The sequence below is a fragment of the Ascaphus truei genome, unplaced genomic scaffold (assembly GCF_040206685.1).
Source record: "Ascaphus truei isolate aAscTru1 unplaced genomic scaffold, aAscTru1.hap1 HAP1_SCAFFOLD_2680, whole genome shotgun sequence".
NCBI lineage: Eukaryota > Metazoa > Chordata > Amphibia > Anura > Ascaphidae > Ascaphus > Ascaphus truei.
The window spans coordinates 22,679-33,752 of record NW_027455622.1 but is presented as its reverse complement, the minus strand read 5'-3'; the positions used below and the strand labels follow the sequence as shown (position 1 = coordinate 33,752).

The 11,074-nt window shown below is 59.7% G+C and overlaps 1 long non-coding RNA gene across 1 annotated transcript; it reads right to left on the bottom strand.

Annotated features, from left to right (window-relative positions):
• Positions 1–3,247: 3,247 nt before the first annotated feature.
• LOC142481463 (uncharacterized) lies at positions 3,248–9,628 on the bottom strand. Its single transcript, XR_012795793.1, has 3 exons — positions 9,182–9,628; positions 7,801–7,866; positions 3,248–3,307 (listed from the first exon to the last, which is right to left on the bottom strand). It is a non-coding gene; the product is annotated as an uncharacterized LOC142481463 (long non-coding RNA).
• Between the last annotated feature and the right edge of the window lie 1,446 nt (positions 9,629–11,074).

The window sequence follows — 11,074 nt, the reverse complement described above, 5'->3', positions numbered from 1 at the left end:
CCCTCACTGTGCCTCTCTCCCCCACTCCCGTCACTGTGCCTCTCTCCCCTCCCCTCACTGTGCCTCTCTCCCCCTCCCCTCACTGTGCCCCTCTCCCCTCCCCTCACTGTGCCCCTCTCCCCTCACTTTGCCTCTCTCCCCCCCTCCCTCACTGTGCCTCTCTCCCCCCCCCTCACTGTGCCTCCTCCCCCTCCCCTCACTGTGCCTCTCTCCCCTCTCCCCTCACTGTGCCTCTCTCCTCCCTCCCCTCACTGTGCCTCTCCTCCTTCCCTCACTGTGCCTCTCTCTCCTCCTTCCCTCAATGTGCCTCTCTCCCCCCCTCCCCTCACTGTGCCTCTCTCCTCCCTTCCCTCACTCTTCCCTCCTTTCACTGTGCTTCTCCCCCCTCACTGTGCCTCTCTCCTCCCTCCCCCTCACTGTGCCTCTCCTCCTTCCCTCACTGTGCCTCTCTCTCCTCCTTCCCTCAATATGCCTCTCTCCCCCCCTCCCCTCACTGTGCCTCTATCCCCCCTCACTGTGCCTCTATCCCCCCCTCACTGTGCCTCTCTCCTCCCTTCCCTCACTGTGCCTCTCTCCCCTCACTGTGCCTCTCACCCCCCTCCCCTCACTGTGCCTCTCCCTGTCCCCTCACTGTGCTCTCCCCCCTCACTGTGCCTCTCTCCTCCCTCCCCTCACTGTGCCTCTCCTCCTTCCCTCACTGTGCCTCTCTCTCCTCCTTCCCTCAATGTGCCTCTCTCCTCCCTTCCCTCACTGAGCCTCTCTCTCCTCCATCCCCCACTGTGCCTCTCTCCCCCTCCCCTCACTGTGCCTCTCCACCCTTTCCTCACTCTTCCCTCCTTTCTCTGTGCCTCTCTCCCCTCACTGTGCCTCTCTCCCCTCACTGTGCCTCGCTCCCCTCAATATGCCTCGCTTCCCTCTCCCTGTGCCTCTCCCCTCCCCGTGCCTCTCCCCCTCCCCTCCCCGTGCCTCTCCCCCTCCCCTCACTGTGCCTCTTTCCCCCTCCCCTCCCCTCACTGTGCCTCTCTCCACCTCCTCATTGTGCATTCCTCCCCCCTCCCCTCACTGTGCCTCTCTCTCCCCATTCCCTCACTGTGCCTCTCCCCCCTTTCCTAACTCTCCCCCTCCCCTCACTGTGCCTCTCTCCCTCCCCTCACTGTGCCTCTCCCCCCTCCCCTCACTTTGCCTCTCTCCCCTCCCCTCACTGTGCCTCTCTCCCCTCCCCTCACTGTGCCTCTCTCCCCTTCCCCTCACTGTGCCTCTCCCCTCCTCCCCTCACTGTGCCTCTCCCCCCTCACCGTGCCTCTCCCTCCTCCCCTCACTGTGCCTCTCCCCCCTCACCGTGCCTCTCTCCCCTCACTGTGCCTCTCCCCCCTCCCTCACTGTGCTTCTCTCCCTTCTCCTCACTGTGCCTCTCCCCCCTCCCTCACTGTGCTTCTCTCCCTTCTCCTCACTGTGCCTCTCCCCCCTCCTTCACTGTGCCTCTCTCGCCCCCCTCACTGTGCCTCTCTTTCCCCCCTCTGCTCACTGTGCCTCTGTACCCCCCTCCCCTCACTGTGCCTCGCTCTCCCCTCCCGTCACTGTGCCTCTCTCCCCTCCTCCCCTCACTGTGCCTCTGTACCCCCCTCCCCTCACTGTGCCTCGCTCCCCCCTCCCCTCACTGTGCCTCTCTCCCCACTCCCCTCACTGTGCCTCTCTCCCCCACTCCCCTCACTGTGCCTCTCTCCCCCTCCCCTCACTGTGCCTCTCTCCCACCTCCCCTCACTGTGCCTCTCTCCCCCCTCCCCTTCACTGTGCCTCTCTCCCCTCCTTCCCCTCACTGTGCCTCTCTCCCCCACTCCCCTCACTGTGCCTCTCTCCCCTCCCCTCACTGTGCCTCTCTCCCCCACTCCCCTCACTGTGCCTCTCTCCCCCCTCCCCTCACTGTGCCTCTCTCCCCCCTCCCCTCACTATGCCTCTCTCCCCCCTCCCCTCACTGTGCCTCTCCCCCTCCCCTCACTGTGCCTCTCCCCCCCCTCACTGTGCCCCTCCCCTCACTGTGCCTCTCCCCTCCCCTCCCCTCACTGTGCCTCTCTCCCCCCCTCCCCTCACTGTACCTCTCTCCCCTCCTCCCCTCACTGTGCCTCTGTGCCCCCCTCCCCTCACTGTGCCTCGCTCCCCCTCCCCTCACTGTGCCTCTCTCCCCCACTCCCCTCACTGTGCCTCTCTCCCCCACTCCCCTCACTGTGCCTCTCTCCCCCACTCCCCTCACTGTGCCTCTCTCCCCCCTCCCCTCACTGTGCCTCTCTCCCCCCCCTCACTGTGCCTCTCTCCCCTCCTTCCCCTCACTGTGCCTCTCTCCCCCACTCCCCTTACTGTGCCTCTCTCCCCCCCCTCACTGTGCCTCCTCCCCCCTCCCCTCACTGTGCCTCTCTCCCCTCTCCCCTCACTGTGCCTCTCTCCCCCACTCCCCTCACTGTGCCTCTCTCCCCTCCCCTCACTGTGCCTCTCTCCCCTCCCCTCACTGTGCCTCTCTCCCCCACTCCCCTCACTGTGCCTCTCGCCCCCTCCCATCACTGTGCCTCTCTCCCCCCTCCCCTCACTGTGCCTCTCTCCCCCTCCCCTCACTGTGTCTCTCTCCCCCTCACTGTGCCTCTCCCCCCCCTCACTGTGCCTCTCTCCCCCCTCCCCTCACTGTGCCTCTCTCCCCTCACTGTGCCTCTCCCCCTCCCCTCACTGTGCCTCTCTCCCCCTTCACCTCACTGTGCCTCTCTCCCCTTCCCCTCACTGTGCCTCTCTCCCTTCCCCTCACTGTGCCTCTCCCCCCTCCCCTCATTGTGCCTCTCCCCCTCCCCTCACTGTGCCTCTCCCCCCTCCCCTCACTGTGCCTCTCTCCCCTCCCCTCACTGTGCTTCTCTCCCTTCTCCTCACTGTGCCTCTCTCCCCTCCCCTCACTGTGCCTCTCTGCGGCCCTCCCCTCACTGTGCCTCTCTCTCCCCCCCTCACTGTGCCTCTCTCCCCCCCCCTCACTGTGCCTCTCTCCCCCCTTCCCTCACTGTGCCTCTATCCCCTCCTCCCCTCACTGTGCCTTTCTCCCCCCTTCCCTACATACAGTTGCTTGCTTGCTGGATAGCGCAGTTGTGGGGATAATATGCCGCGGCCGTGGGTTTGATCCCCACACCGGCCATTCTGCAGCTTTCTTTGCATTTGTTCTGTGTTTTATAAAAGGTTATGAGGATGTAAAAGTTTAAATTGATAAACATACCATGAATCGCTCCCTAGGGTCGTCTCAATCAGCGCTGCTCCCTTCCCCCGTTACCACACGAGAACGCTGGGAAATTAAGGATCTATCTCAGTATAGTGAAATATTAGGAACATTTTGTATAGAGCAGAATAATTAGCACAATTTTTCAAATATTTAATCTACATCCTTAGGCCCGCGCATATAGTACTGGCGACGTCGCCCGAAAACAGAAGCATTGCCGCCGCGTGCGCTTATAGTGCGCGCTACGGCGACAAAGCGACGTCGCCGGTTCGGAAACTGGTAGCCGGCAAATTAGATTTTTCAAGGGCCGTCACGTCATGTCACTTGAACAAATTGCCGGAATCCCGCACTGCCGCCGCCCGGCGAAACATAACTTTTGCCGGTGGCGACAGCGTCGTCACCCGTCGTGTCGCCATCGACGGCACTATAGGCACAGCCTTAATTTTTTTCTCTCCTTACTGTGCCTCTCTCTCCCCATCACTGTGCCTCTCTCTCCCCATCACTGTGCCTCTCTCTCCCCATCACTGTGCCTCTCTCTCCCCATCACTGTGCCTCTCTCTCCCAATCACTGTGCCTCTCTCTCCCCATCACTGTGCCTCTCTCTCCCCATCACTGTGCCTAACTCTCCCCATCACTGTGCCTCTACAGCTCCCCTCACTGTGCCCTCTCCCCCCTGCCCTCACTGTGCCTCTCCCCCGTCCCCTCGCTGTGCCTCTCCCATGTCCCTCTCCTCCCTCCCCTCACTGTGCCTCTTTTTCCCCCTCCCCTCACTGCGCACCTCTCCCCCTCCTCCCACTGCGCCTCTCTCCCCCTCCCCTCACTGCCTCTATACCCCCTTCCCCCAGTCCCCCTCACTGTGCCTCTCCCCCCTCCCCTCGCTGCGCCTCTCTCCCCCCTCCCCTCACTGTGCCTCTATCCCCCCCCTCACTGTGCCTCTATCCCCCCCTCACTGTGCCTCTCTCCTCCCTTCCCTCACTGTGCCTCTCTCCTCCCTCCCCTCACTGTGCCTCTCTCCTCCCTCCCCTCACTGTGCCTCTCACCCCCCTCCCCTCACTGTGCCTCTCCCTGTCCCCTCACTGTGCCTCTCCCTGTCCCCTCACTGTGCTTCCCCCCCCTCACTGTGCCTCTCTCCTCCCTCCCCTCACTGTGCCTCTCCTCCTTCCCTCACTGTGCCTCTCTCCTCCTTCCCTCAATGTGCCTCTCTCCCCTTCTCCCCTCACTGTGCCTCTCTCCTCCCTTCCCTCACTGAGCCTCTCTCTCCTCCATCCCTCACTGTGCCTCTCTCCCCCTCCCCTCACTGTGCCTCTCCCCCTTTCCTCACTCTTCCCTCCTTTCACTGTGCCTCTCTCCTCCCTCCCCTCACTGTGCCTCTCCTCCTTCCCTCACTGTGCCTCTCTCTCCTCCTTCCCTCAATGTGCCTCTCTCCCCCCCTCCCCTCACTGTGCCTCACTGTGCCTCACTCCTCCCTTCCCTCACTGTGCCTCTATCCCCCCCTCACTGTGCCTCTATCCCCCCCTCACTGTGCCTCTCTCCTCCCTTCCCTCACTGTGCCTCTCTCCTCCCTCCCCTCACTGTGCCTCTCACCCCCCTCCCCTCACTGTGCCTCTCCCTGTCCCCTCACTGTGCCTCTCCCTGTCCCCTCACTGTGCTTCCCCCCCCTCACTGTGCCTCTCTCCTCCCTCCCCCTCACTGTGCCTCTCCTCCTTCCCTCACTGTGCCTCTCTCCTCCTTCCCTCAATGTGCCTCTCTCCCCTTCCTCCCCTCACTGTGCCTCTCTCCTCCCTTCCCTCACTGAGCCTCTCTCTCCTCCATCCCTCACTGTGCCTCTCTCCCCTCCCCTCACTGTGCCTCTCCCCCCTTTCCTCACTCTTCCCTCCTTTCACTGTGCCTCTCTCCTCCCTCCCCTCACTGTGCCTCTCCTCCTTCCCTCACTGTGCCTCTCTCTCCTCCTTCCCTCAATGTGCCTCTCTCTCCCCCTCCCCTCACTGTGCCTCTCCCCCCCTTTCCTCACTCTCCCCTCCTTTCACTGTGCCTCTCTCCCCCTCACTGTGCCTCTCTCCCCTCTCCCCTCACTGTGACTCGCTCCCCTCAATATGCCTCGCTCCCCTCTCGCTGTGCCTCTCCCTTCCCCGTGGCTCTCCCCCTCCCCTCACTGTGCCCCTCTGCCCCTCACTGTGCCTCTCTCCCCCCTCCCTTCACTGTGCCTCTCACCCCCTCCCCTCACTGTGCCTCTATCCCCCCTCACTGTGCTCTCCCCCCCTCACTGTGCCTCTCCTCCTTCCCTCACTGTGCCTCTCTCTCCTCCTTCCCTCAATGTGCCTCTCTCCCTTCCTCCCCTCACTGTGCCTCTCTCCTCCCTTCCCTCACTGAGCCTCTCTCTCCTCCATCCCTCACTGTGCCTCTCTCCCCCTCCCCTCACTGTGCCTCTCCCCCTTTCCTCACTCTTCCCTCCTTTCTCTGTGCCTCTCTCCCCCTCACTGTGCCTCTCTCCCCTCACTGTGCCTCGCTCCCCTCAATATGCCTCGCTTCCCTCTCCCCTGTGCCTCTCCCCTCCCCGTGCCTCTCCCCCTCCCCTCACTGTGCCTCTCTCCCCCTCCCCTCACTGTGCCTCTCTCCCCTTCCCCTCACTGTGCCTCCCTCCTCCCCTCACTGTGCCTCTCCACCCTCCCCTCACTGTGCCTCTCTCCCCTCACTGTGCCTCTCCCCCCTCCCCTCACTGTGCTTCTCTCCCTTCTCCTCACTGTGCCTCTCCCCCCTCCCTCACTGTGCCTCTCTCCGCCCCTCCCCTCACTGTGCCTCTCTCCCCCCCCTCCCCTCACTGTGCATCTGTCCCCCCCCTTGCCTCACTCCCTCCTCCCCTCACTGTGCCTCTCTCCCCCACTCCCCTCACTGTGCCTCTCCCCCCTCCCCTCACTGTGACTCTCTCCCCCCTCCCCTCACTGTGACTCTCTCCCCCCTCCCCTCACTGTGCCTCTCTCCCCCCTCCCCTCACTGTGCCCCTCTCCCCTCCTTCCCCTCACTGTGCCTCTCTCCCCTCCTTCCCCTCACTGTGCCTCTCTCCCCTCCTTCCCCTCACTGTGCCTCCTCTCCCCTCCTTCCCCTCACTGTGCCTCTCTCCCCCACTCCCCTCACTGTGCCTCTCTCCCCTCCCCTCACTGTGCCCCTCTCCCCTCCCCTCACTGTGCCCCTCTCCCCTCACTTTGCCTCTCCCCCCCCCCTCACTGTGCCTCTCTCCCCCCTCCCCTCACTGTGCCTCTCTCCCCTCTCTGTGCCTCTCTCCCCTTCCCCTCACTGTGCCTCTCCACCCTCCCCTCACTGTGCCTCTCTCCCCTCACTGTGCCTCTCCCCCCTCCCCTCACTGTGCTTCTCTCCCTTCTCCTCACTGTGCCTCTCCCCCCTCCCTCACTGTGCCTCTCTCCGCCCCTCCCCTCACTGTGTCTCTCTCCCCCCCTCCCCTCACTGTGCCTCTCTCCCCTCCTCCCCTCACTGTGCCTCTGTCCCCCCCCTTGCCTCACTGTGCCTCGCTCCCTCCTCCCCTCACTGTGCCTCTCTCCCCCACTCCCCTCACTGTGCCTCTCTCCCCACTCCCCTCACTGTGCCTCTCTCCCCCCTCCCCTCACTGTACCTCTCTCCCCCCTCCCCTCACTGTGCCTCTCTCCCCCCCTCCCCTCACTGTGCCTCTCTCCCCTCCTTCCCCTCACTGTGCCTCTCTCCCCTCCTTCCCCTCACTGTGCCTCTCTCCCCTCCTTCCCCCTCACTGTGCCTCTCTCCCCTCCTTCCCCTCACTGTGCCTCTCTCCCCCACTCCCCTCACTGTGCCTCTCTCCCCTCCCCTCACTGTGCCCCTCTCCCCTCACTTTGCCTCTCTCCCCCCCTCACTGTGCCTCTCTCCCCCCTCCCCTCACTGTGCCTCTCTCCCCCCCTCACTGTGCCTCTCTCCCCTCTCTGTGCCTCTCCCCTCACTGTGCCTCTCTCCCCCATTCCCCTCACTGTGCCTCTCTCCCCCACTCCCCTTACTGTGCCTCTCTCCCCCCACTCCCCTCACTGTGCCTCTCTCCCCCCTCTCCTCACTGTGCCTCTCTCCCCCTCCCCTCACTGTGTCTCTCTCCCCTCTCCCTCACTGTGCCTCTCCCCCCCCTCACTGTGCCTCTCTCCCCCCTCCCCTCACTGTGCCTCTCACCCCCCTCCCCTCACTGTGCTTCTCTCCCTTCTCCTCACTGTGCCTCTCACCCCCCTCCCCTCACTGTGCCTCTCTCCGGCCCTCCCCTCACTGTGCCTCTCTCCCCCCCCCTCACTGTGCCTCTCTCCCCCCCCTCACTGTGCCTCTCTCCCCCCCTCCCCTCACTGTGCCTCTCTCCCCCCCCTCCCCTCACTGTGCCTCTCTCCCCCTTCCCTACTGTACATACAGTTGCTTGCTTGCTGGATAGCGCAGTTGTGGGGATAATAATGCCGCGGCCGTGGGTTTGATCCCCACACCGGCCATTCTGCAGCTTTCTTTGCATTTGTTCTGTGTTTTATAAAAGGTTATGAGGACGTAAAAGTTTAAATTGATAAACATACCATGAATCGCTCCCTAGGGTCGTCTCAATCAGCGCTGCTCCCTTCCCCCGTTACCACACGAGAACGCTGGGAAATTAAGGGATCTATCTCAGTATAGTGAAATATTAGGAACATTTTGTATGGAGCAGAATAATTAGCACAATTTTTCAAATATTTAATAAATTGACTGGGAGGGAGGGAGAGAGGTGACTGGGAGGGAGAGGTGACTGGGAGGGAGGGAGGGAGGGAGGGAGAGAGGTGACTGGGAAGGAGAGATAGAGGTGACTGGGAGGGAGGGAGAGATAGAGGTGACTGGGAGGGAGAGATAGAGGTGACTGGGAGGGAGAGATAGAGGTGACTGGGAGGGAGAGAGGTGACTGGGAGGGAGAGAGGTGACTGGGAGGGAGAGAGGTGACTGGGAGGGAGAGAGGGAGAGAGGTGACTGGGAGGGAGGGAGAGAGGTAGGGAGAGAGGTGACTGGGAGGGAGGAAGAGATAGAGGTGACAGGGAGGGGGGAGGTGACTGGGAGGGAGAGATAGAGGCGACAGGGAGGGAGGGAGAGATAGAGGTGACAGGGAGGGAGGGAGAGATAGAGGTGACTGGGAGGGAGAGATAGAGGTGACTGGGAGGGAGGGAGAGATAGAGGTGACTGGGAGGGAGGGAGAGATAGAGGTGACTGGGAGGGAGGGAGAGAGGTGACTGGGAGGGAGAGATAGAGGTGACAGGGAGGGAGAGATAGAGGTGACAGGGAGGGAGGGAGGTGAAAGGGGGGAGGCAGGTAGGGAGGTGGGGAGGGAGGGGAGCTGACGGAGGGAGGGGGTGCGAGAGGTGACAGGGAGGGAGGGAGAGAGGTGACAGGGAGGGAGATGACAGGGAGGGAGGTGACAGGGAGGGAGGGAGAGAGGTGACAGGGAGGGAGGGAGAGAGAGAGGGAGAGAGGCGACAGGGAGAGAGGTGACAGGGAGGGAGGGAGAGGTGACAGGGAGGGAGAGGGGTGAAAGGGAGAGAGGTGACAGGGAGAGAGGGAGGGAGGTGACAGGGAGGGAGGGAGGTGACAGGGAGGGAGGGAGAGAGAGGGAGAAGTGACAGGGAGGTGGAGAGAGAGGGAGAGGTGACAGGTATGGAGAGGATGACAGGGAGGGGGAGAGAGAGACACACACACACACACACCCAGACAGAGACACACCCAGACAGAGACACACACCCAGAAAATTATATAAATAATTTATTGACATTAATTAAAATTAAATAAAAAATGAAGACATTAATTGGACATTCCTCATTGTCATTCCTGACCTGACCTTGGGGCTTGTTTATATAATATAAAAATGTGCTAAATAAATAGCAGGGGAAAGCAGAAATATGGTTGTGCATTATTATAAATATATATGTTGCTACTTACACTTACAGTACTTATTGTACAGACTGTGTCACACGTGCAGCGGCAGCTTTGCCTCTGAGCAGCTCCAGACTGTCTGACACACCTTCTCCTGTGCTCCTCGTGGCAGTCACTGTCACAGGTCAGTGATATCACTGCCATCCCATGGATCACTGCGGCCCCTCCCACCCGGCATCTGTCCAATCCCCTGCCGTCTTGCTGAGCTGCTCCTATCCTCCTCAAATGGCCACCAATCTCCTGCACCGTTACTCCCTGGTAGTGTAGTGTGGTGTGCTCTGCTCATACTCTGCCCCCCGGCTCTCGGCATTCTCACCCAATCCCGTGCATTTTAGCATTCTACTATGAAGGAGTATGCCGGGGCGGGGCTTTGTAGAATTCCGGCCGGCACGCAGGGGATTGGTTGAAGGATGTCTAAAGCCCAACCCCCCCGCATTCTATTCTACAAGTGAAAAAACTCACCAGCTGAGTCCCGCACCCTCCTCGCGCAGCTCCGCCGCCGCAGACTAGCGCACCGCCGCCCGCTCCACATCACATCTAAGTACCGGGACAAAGGCCAAAACCCGGGACATTTCCGGGACAGGCAGGCTACCGGGACAGTTGTGGTGTGAAGATAGTCAGCGCAAACCTCACGGGCCTCCCGATGTCGATGGAACCGAATGAAATAAAAGGATATGGATAAAAAAGAATTAAAATCTCAGTGTATTAGATACACATGTGGGGGATGGGGGAAGAGGGGGGGGGGAAAGGGGGATGGGGGAAGAGGGGGGGGGAAAGGGGGAGGGGGGTGAGGGCAGGGGGTGGGAGCAAGGAGGAGGATAATGCTGGAGGGGTTGATAATTGGTTTTCCACTTTAACTAATCAAAGAATACATAAAATTATGGATTCAGTGACTCACACGGGCTTGTGTGGTGTCTCTCCCTCAACGCTGACTGTAGTGGATTTATTACAGACTCATATGCTGGAGTCTCAATATACATAAAACTCACACGGCCTGATGTGAGTCCTTGTCCTCAGAGGGTGATGTCCTGTATGGATGGTGTCTGGGTTGTCTCAGCAGAATTATCCCCCGATGGGTGTAGTGTGTGAGTGTCTCCTCTCCCCGTTTCCCAGATGACCAAAAGGAGTGTATGCCAACAAGGGTTAACAACAATAAAAAAGGTCTTTAATGGGTATACAGTGGAGACATAAGCATATGAAATGCAAACATGTGGTGAACCATAAAAAGTATAGAACAATCTATGACAAAATGAAATAAATTATACTAAGACACAATGAAATAAAATAAAATAAGACACAATGAAATAAAATGAAATAAAGCAAACACAAGGACTACACTCACACTTGAAGTCAAATAAAATGGCCCAGCCTCAGCCGCTCGGTACACTCCTGCACGGTCTCCTCCTCCGTTCTTGTTTCCACTGGCGCGTCCGGCAGCGGAACCGGAAGAGGGGATCTGCACCGGATGTCCTGTAGTGTGCTGGGTCCCTCTCTCAATGAGCTCCGGCAGGGAACAACATGTTTCGCAATAAGCTTCGTCAGGTTCCTGCCGGATGCTCATTGTGTACTGTATATATAGGTATCCCCCTTTAGTTAATGGTTGATCACCTGTTTCTGATTAAAATTAAAACGGAGTAAAAATGACTATTTTATGTCTTTATAAGTGTTGCCGTTATTAGCCCTTAGTATTTATGGTAACCGGATGGTGGATTTCAACTTTGTAAGAAGAGATTGCATAATAAAAGTTGCATAGTAGAAGTTGCATAATGATCTTTACCCAGCACTAATTAAAAATGGGTGTTCAAACAGACTTAGTTTTTATTTCAATTGCGCGACTATCTGGTGGGAACAGTATTTTCGAAATAATCACAATGTTAGGAACCATTAAAATCCTCCGTG